The sequence below is a fragment of the Phyllobates terribilis genome, unplaced genomic scaffold (assembly GCF_046119375.1).
Source record: "Phyllobates terribilis strain yellow unplaced genomic scaffold, ASM4611937v1 Scaffold_2__4_contigs__length_985480577, whole genome shotgun sequence".
NCBI classification, from domain to species: domain Eukaryota; kingdom Metazoa; phylum Chordata; class Amphibia; order Anura; family Dendrobatidae; genus Phyllobates; species Phyllobates terribilis.
Window position 1 is genome coordinate 690205834 of NW_027362762.1, and position 8793 is coordinate 690214626.

Consider the following 8793-nt stretch of genomic DNA (forward strand, 5'->3'; position numbering starts at 1 on the left):
CTTTCTCTTAATTGAATTCTTGCATTGAACCCTGCCCCAGGACATAATGGTACATCATGGTAAATAGGTCATTTCTGCATACCAGTATACTATTATGTCTTGATGAAATTGGATGACAGAAGTTGAACCTTTGCTGTCATTGGCAGATGCATGTCATAACCACAGCTGAGAACCTTACTGTAATGGCCGGGATTAGTCATACATATCGGCAATTGCTAAATCCACTAATCAATAATAACTTCAGCACCTGCAGAGTATTCCAGACCACCATGACACAATCATTGGTCACATATTAGAAAAGACTGCAGGATCATATTTTTAAGATGTCTACTGCTCACCTTTGCCTAAAATGATTAAAAAGTGCATTAAAATAAATTATTAAATTAATGCAAAAATTAAAAGAAATCAATGCCTTTAAGACCAAAAATAAGTCAATACCTCAAGAATTTAACCTATTTTTAAATGTCTCAGTGAATATGGGATATGCATTGTACTATGACATAAGTATGCCGGATGTAAAGGGCATTTTACATGGTTAAAGTCAATTACATTGTAACTACTGAAGTCTGCACTGCATTGTGTTCTAACACACATTTATCATTGTCAATGGCAATTATTCTTCACTTCCATGACTAGGCATCGGTGGAGGGAGAAGAGAGTTGGTGAGAGGAAGCAGAGCATTTAGTGCTTATACAGTAACTTCATAGTAATAGTGAAAGATGGAACATTACAGTGTCTGGGAGTAGCTGGTTTATTTCCAGTTATCTGATTGACATATTGATTCCATATTGGACAATTTGAATTGTCTGTTCCAACCTCCTTCTTGTGACCTTTTTATCCTTGAGAAACCTGGGGCTATGCAGTCTGTTGCTGGGTGTGAGTAATGAGAGTGCGAAACAGAACAAGATCATTTATTACATACTGTGCTTGTCTTTAGGTCTACATACATCTGTTCTGTGTATGAGTGAGTATTATTGGAGACTCGTATGTTAATGTAGGATAAAACTGGTTATAAAGAAAATGACTGTATCTTTCATATAATATGGAAATTATATATAGGGATATAAAGTGTCAGTGTATTGTACATTATTATATACTGTGCTGGAAAGAAACATGGAGAACCAGAAAAGAAGTCAGTAATGACATTAACTCACTTATACATTGATGTGCAGGGCTGCTATGTAATACTACTTGCATGGCTGGACACAGGGTGAGGAGGTATGGACAGAATCGGGACCAAGAAAGTGAGCTGATCCCGTTACTTTTAGGTTCAATCTGTTTTATTAAACATTTTACAAACAAGTAATATATTATACGAAAAATGATAATATATAGAATCATAGAAAATATCTAGTATTCAAAATGAGAATACCACTTTTAACATTAAGTCAAACATACAGTACCATGGTAGACAATAACAGTAAACATATGGCGAGCACCAACAAGGTATTCAAGAAAGAAAGTATCCTCTATATTACAACCCCTGGCAAAAATTATGGAATCACTGGGCTCGGAGGATGTTCATTCAGTTGTTTAATGTTGTTGAAAAAAAGCAGATCACACACATGGCACAAAACTAAAGTCATTTCAAATGGCAACTTTAGGGGTTTAAAAAACTACAAGAAATCAAGATTAAAAATGTGGTACTCAGTAAGGGTAATTTTTTTCAGACCAAGCAGAGGGAAAAATTATGGAATCACACTGTAAATTTTCATTTCCAAAACTAACACCTGCATCAAATTAGATCTGCTCATTAGTCTGCATCTAAAACGGAGTGATCACACCTTGGAGAGCTGTTGCACCAAGTGGACTGACATGAATCATGGCTCCAACACGAGTGATGTCAGTTGAAACAAAGGAGAGGATTATCAAACTCTTAAAAGAAGGTAAATCATCACGCAATGTTGCAAAAGATGTTGGTTGTTCACAGTCAGCTGTGTCTAAAATCTGGACCAAATACAAACAACATGGGAAGGTTGTTAAAGGCAAACATACTGGTAGACCAAGGAAGGCATCAAAGCGTCAAGACCGGAAACTTAAAGCAATATGTCTCCAAAACAGGAAATGAACAACAAAACAAATGAGGAACGAATGGGAGGAAACTGGAATCAATGTCTGTGACCAAACTGCAAGAAACCGCCTAAAGGAAATGGGATTTACATACAGAAAAGCTAAACATAAGCCATCATTAACACCTAAACAGAAAAAAACAAGGTTACAATGGGCTAAGGAAAAGCAATTGTGGACTGTGGATGACTGGATGAAAGTCATATTCAGTGATGAATCGCAAATCTGCATTGGGCAAGGTGATGATGCTGGAACTTTTGTTTGGTGCCGTTCCAATGAGATTTATAAAGATGACTGCATGAAGAGAACATGCAAATTTCCACAGTCATTGATTATATGGGGCTGCATGTCAGGTAAAGGCACTGGGGAGATGGCTGTCATTACATCTTCAATAAATGCCCAAGTTTACATTGATATTTTGGACAGTTTTCTTATCCCATCAATTGAAAGGATGTTTGGGGATGATGACATCATTTTTCAAGATGATAATCCATCCTGCCATAGAGCAAAAACTGTGAAAACGTTCCTTGAAAGAAGACACATAAGGTCAATGTCATGGCCTGCAAATAGTCCAGATCTCAATCCAATTGAAAATCTTTGGTGGAAGTTGAAGAAAATGGTCCATGACAAGGTTCCAACCTGCAAAGCTGATCTGGCAACAGCAATCAGAGAAAGTTGGAGCCAGATTGATGAAGAGTACTGTTTGTCACTCATTAAGTCCATGCCTCAGAGACTGCAAGCTGTTATTAAAGCCAGAGGTTGTGCAACAAAATACTAGTGATGTATTGGAGTGTTCTTTTGTGTGTTTGTTTTTCATGATTCTATAATTTATTCCACAGAATTGAGTGATTCCATAATTTTTTCCCTCTGCTTGGTCTGAAAAAAATTACCCTTACTGAGTACCACATTTTTAATCTTGATTTCTTTTAGTGTTTCTTAAAGCCCTAAAGTTGCCATTTGAAATGACTTTAGTTTTGTGCCATGTCTGTGATCTGCTTTTTTTCAACAACATTAAACAACTGAATGAACATCCTCCGAGCCTGGTGATTCCATAACTTTTGCCAGGGGTTGTATGTAGAAGAAAGATATAGGATAAGAAGAAGAGGGAAAGAAAGACAAGGGTAAAAAAAAACTAAAAGAAAAGGGGGAATAAGAAGGGGTTATGGATGAAGGGGGAGGGGTCCTTAAAATCATGTATATATTAATGCACAAATTCTTATGTAACTGTAAAAGTCAGCGGAACAAATTATTAATTTACAAATCCTTCTAAATTAATTGTTTTGACCATTTCCTTATACTAGTCTAATATGTCAGAGGGGGTTTGTAAGTTTCCAAAACCGCGGGATTACCATTCATGCTACTGTTAGACAAAACAGAAGAATATCTCTTTTCTGAGTTCCTATTGAAGAAGGTAAAATTGACAGAAGAGCTATTTGAGGGGACCTTACTACACTGTTTCCCATGACTGTTGATAACTGTCAAAAACCTTCTCCCAGAATGGCTTGATCTTAGAGCACTCCCACCAAATGTGAATCATAGAGCCCACCTCCTTTTCACATCTCCAACATACCTCTGAAACTGCTGGATATATTGCGTGTAGTTTAGAAGGATAATGATACCATCTCATAAGTATTTTAGAGTTCTTCTCTTGTGCAATCCAAGCGCTAGCAAGTTTATGAGTGAAGAGAAACCCCCTTTCCCATTCATGAGGAGAGAAGCTTATCCCCAAGTCTCTCTCCTATGCTTGTTGAAATGTTAACTTCTCCGCTTCACCCTCTCTGCTCAATCCCCCATAAATCACTGATATAGCATGTAGCGGCTTATTTTCTTGCAAGAACAATTTCTCAAAAAAGGTGAAGTTTGAAATCTAAATTTTATCAAAATGATGTGCCACTAGGAATTATTGTAATTGCAAGTATTCAAACCACCTAATTTTCTCAGTTGGAAACTGAGCCTGTAAAGAGACAAAAGAAGGCAACTCCCTGTCTTCTAGCACCTGAAACAGTCGGGTATCCTCCACTGCCCTCCGACCGAGAAAAGATCTACGCAAGTATCCAGGGAGAAAGGATGGATTGAAAAACATTGATGTAAGTGGGCTAATATTCCTATCTGGGAACCCCTTCTTTCTCAGAGTGTGCCATACTTTAAGTGTGTCTCTAGTTAAATTAAAATTGACTATAGCCAACGATTCTCCGGAACACCACGGCAGATGTCTTAAAGGGACATCTAAACCCTCCTGTTCCACATCCACCCATTGTTTAGCATCAGCTTGAATGTGCCAATCTAGAAACCTAAGCAATGCAATAGCCTGGAAGTACCTCCTAAAGTTGGGAAGGCCAGCACCACCCATAGATTTAGATCGAGAAAGAGTCTGTATGCTTATGTACCTTATGCTTGGTTAAAGCTGATCGTAATTTACAGAAGAAACTATGAGGGTGGAAATCGGTATTGTTTGGAATTTGTATAAGAAACAGGGTAAAATGTCCATTTTGATAGCATTCATCCTTCCAAAGCAGCATAGTTTAAATTTTCTATAATTCGCTAGGTCTCTGCTTAATAAAGTTTGATAGTTAAGCTCGAACATTTTATTAGGATCAGAAGGGACCACAACCCTTAGATATTTCAATGACTCTCCTTGCCATTTAAATGGTAATTCATTCATGATTTGAAGGACCTCATTCTGAGAAAGGGATTCCTTTAAAATCATTGGAAACAATATTTGTGATTGTGATATATAAAGGAGTAAATCATCTGCATACAGAGCTGTTTTATAAGAGTTAGGTCCTATCGTGTATCCATGAATATTGCTATTATTTCTGATAGCGTTTCATAGGTGTTCCATTACCACTATGTAAAGTAATGGGAAAAGAGGGCAGCCCTGCCTGGTTCCATTGTCGACCTTAAATGGGCTTGATAGTGAACCATTTACTCTAACCCGTGCTATTGGACCATTATATAGGGCTAAGATTTTCTATAGAAAACGAGGGCCTAAACCTATCTGTCTCAAGGCTTCCTCCATAAAACCCCAATGGACTCTATCGAAAGCCTTCTCTGCGTCTACAGATAAAAAAGACCTAGTGGCATGGAGATAATTTTTGCCTTGGTAATGTTTTCATAGCATTATCCCGGGCCTCTCGTCCTTTGCCTACCTGATCATTATTGACTAGGGAAGGAAGTAAAGGGGCTAGGCTCTCAGCTAAGATTTTTGAAAATAATTTAATGTCTATGTTTAAGAGAGAAATTGGCCTAAAGTTGGCAATTATCGAAGGGTATTTACCTGGCTTAGGGAGCACATTAATGTATGCCTCTAGAGATTGGGGTACAAATTCAGTATGTTCATCCATAGCATTGAAAGTTTTTGCCATTATTCGAGAGAGTTGTTCCCTAAAGTTTTTATAAAACGCCGGTGTGAATCCGTCTGGACCAGGGCATTTACCTGACGGAGAGGACCGTATTGCAAAGTCAATCTCCTCTATTGAAATCTCCTCCTCTAAAGCTTTCAGAACTGAACTACTCAACATAGGTAGGGATGTTTACTGAATGTATTCTTTTATCTTATAGGAGAGATCTAATTGGGGCATATCTGCAAATTGGTTCTTAATGTTGTATAAATTCTCATAGTAAGACCGAAAAAGATCCACAATTTCTTTTGGGTTGCTTGTATCCCTGCCATTTTTGTTTTTTAACAAACGGAATAAATGTAGCCGAAGCTCGTGGATGGAGCAGTCTGGATAATGGTCTCCCGCACTTGTCCGATAGTTCATAGAAAAAACGTTTCGATTTTTCCATGGATTGAAGTTTTTTTTTCTAAAATTTCTCTTAATCCATTTCTTTTCTTTGTTAAGTCATTAACCCCTTAACAACATCTGACGTACTAATACGCGTCTGTGCCCTGGGACTTAAGAGCCAGACCCGTATTAGTACGTCATCGCGATCGCGCGCGCACACAGGCTGTGCGGGCGCGATCGCCGCCGGGTGTCAGCTGATTGTCACAGCTGACACCCGGTACTATGTGCAGGGAGCGGTCCTGCACCGCTCCCAGCACATTAACCCCTGCGATGCTGCGATCGAAGTCGATCGAAGTCGATCGCGGCATTGCGGGGGCAAGGGGAGGTGATCGCCGATACTCACCTCCTCTTCCGGCTTCCAGCGCAGTCTGCAAAGGCTTCCCGGGTGTTGCCATGACGACCCGATGTCGTCATGACAACATCCGGGTCACCAGACAGCAGGAAGATTGTTTGGACATGCGCAGTGCATCTCCAAACAATCTTCACACTGCACCGCTGACAGCCTGCATGGCATAGGGATGGTGCTCCATTCCTATGCCATGCAGGCGATCAGAGAAAAAAAAGTGAAAGTCCCAGAGTGGGACAAAGTAATAAAGTGTATAAACTGTCTGAAAGTGGAAAAAAAAAAAAAAAATTGCAAAAATATAAAAAAAAAATAAAAAAAATAATCCACCAAAAATAAAAATATAATGTACCCATCAATAAATATTATTACAAAAAAAAAAAAAAAAACAATAAAAGTACACATATTTGGTATCGCCGCGTCCGGAACAACCTGACCTAAAAAACTGTCCCACTAGTTAACCCCTTCAGTGAACACGGTAAAAAAAAAAAAAAAAAACGAAGCAAAAAACAATGCTTTATCACCATACCGCCAAACAAAAAGTGGAATAACACGCGATCAAAAAGACGCATATAAATAAAAATGGTACCGCTGAAAACGTCATCTCGTCCCGCAAAAAACAAGCCGCCATACAGCTCCATCAGCCGAAAAATAAAAAAGTTATAGCTCTCAGAATAAAGCTATGCTAAAAAATATTTTTTTCTATAAAATAGCTTTTATTGTGTATAAGCGCCAAAACATAGAAAAATGATACAAATATGGTACCGCTGTAAACGTACTGACCCGAAGAATAAAGCTACCTCATCAATTTTACCACACGCGGAACAGAATAAAAAATAAAAAAAAAAAACAATTCCTGAATTGTTGGTTTTTGTTTATTCTGCCTCTCAAAAATCGGAATAGAAAGCGATCAAAAAATGTCACGTGCCTGAACATGGCACCAATAACAACGTCAAGTCATCCCGCAAAAAACGAGCCATCACATGACTGTCTGCCAAAATCTGGAAAAATTATAGCTCTCAAAATATGGCGATGCAAAAACTAGATTTTACAAAAAATGCGTCTTTTAGTGTGTGACAGCTGTCAGTCATAAAAACCCCATATGATTCTGGCATTGCTGTAATCACACCGACCTGAAGAATAAAGTCATCTAATCACTTATACCGCACAAGGAACGGCGTCAAAAATAAACTCTTGAGTTAGGATTGGGCTAGGGTTTGGGGCTAGGGTTGTGCTGGGGCTAGGGTTGTGCTGGGGCTAGGGTTGTGCTGGGGCTAGGGTTGTGCTGGGGCTAGGGTTGTGCTGGGGCTAGGGTTGTGCTATGGTTAGGGTTGTGCTAGGGTTAGGGCTGGGGTTGGGATTTTTTTCAAAAGTAAGAAAAAAAGATGACGATATGGCGACTAGTGTTGAGCACAAGTGCTCGCTACTTGAGTTTGCATCGGGTGCTCTGGTATGCATTGAGTATCGTGGGTATTTGAGTGACATGCTCGAGTCTCTGCCCCATATGCTTCGCGGCCAAAAAACTTTACGGGGATTGCCTGCCATGCACGAGCGATCCCCGCATGTTTTTTTTTGGGTGTCTAATAACCGTGAAACATGCGGAGCAGGGACTCGAGCATGTCACTCGAGCACACGCTGTACATGGTGCATACCTGAGTACCCGATGCAAACTCAAGTAGCGAGCACTTGCGCTCAAGAATAATGACAACTTATTCAATATGATGACCTAATGTAAACAAATTCTGTGCCGTACCTCTGGGTTCAAAATGTTCACTATACACCTTAATAAAATACTTGAGGGGTATAGTTTCCAAAATGGGGACACTTGTGGGGGAGCTCCACTGTTTAGGCACATCACGGGCTCTCCAAACGCGACATGGTGTCCGCTAACGAATTGAATGGAAAATCGGCTCAAATTGTTAGCGGACGCCATGTTGCGTTTGGAGAGCCCCTGTGTGCCCAAACATTGGAGCTCCCCCACAAGTGACCCCATTTTGGAAACTAGACCCCCCAAGGCACCTATCTAGATGCATAGTGAGCACTTGGAACCCCCAGGTGCTTAACAAATTGATTCGTAAAAATGAAAAAGTGAAAAAAAAAACACTTTTTCATTTTTATGAATCAATTTGTGAAGCACCTGGGGTTCCAAGTGCTCACTATGAATCTAGATAGGTGCCTTGGGGGGTCTAGTTTCCAAAATGGGGTCACTTGTGGGGGAGCTCCAATGTTTGGGCACACAGGGACTCTCCAAATGCAACATGATATCCGCTAACAAATTGTCGGCTCAAATTGTTAGCGGACACCATGTTGCGTTTGGAGAGCCTCTGTGTGCCCAAACTTTGGAGCTCCCCCACAAGTGACCCCATTTTGGAAACTAGACCCCCCAAGGCACCTATCTAGATGCATAGTGAGCACTTGGAACCCCCAGGTGCTTCACAAATTGATTCGTAAAAATGAAAAAGTGAAAAAAAAAACACTTTTTCATTTTTATGAATCAATTTGTGAAGCACCTGGGGTTCCAAGTGCTCACTATGAATCTAGATAGGTGCCTTGGGGGGTCTAGTTTCCAAAATGGGGTCACTTGTGGGGGAGCTC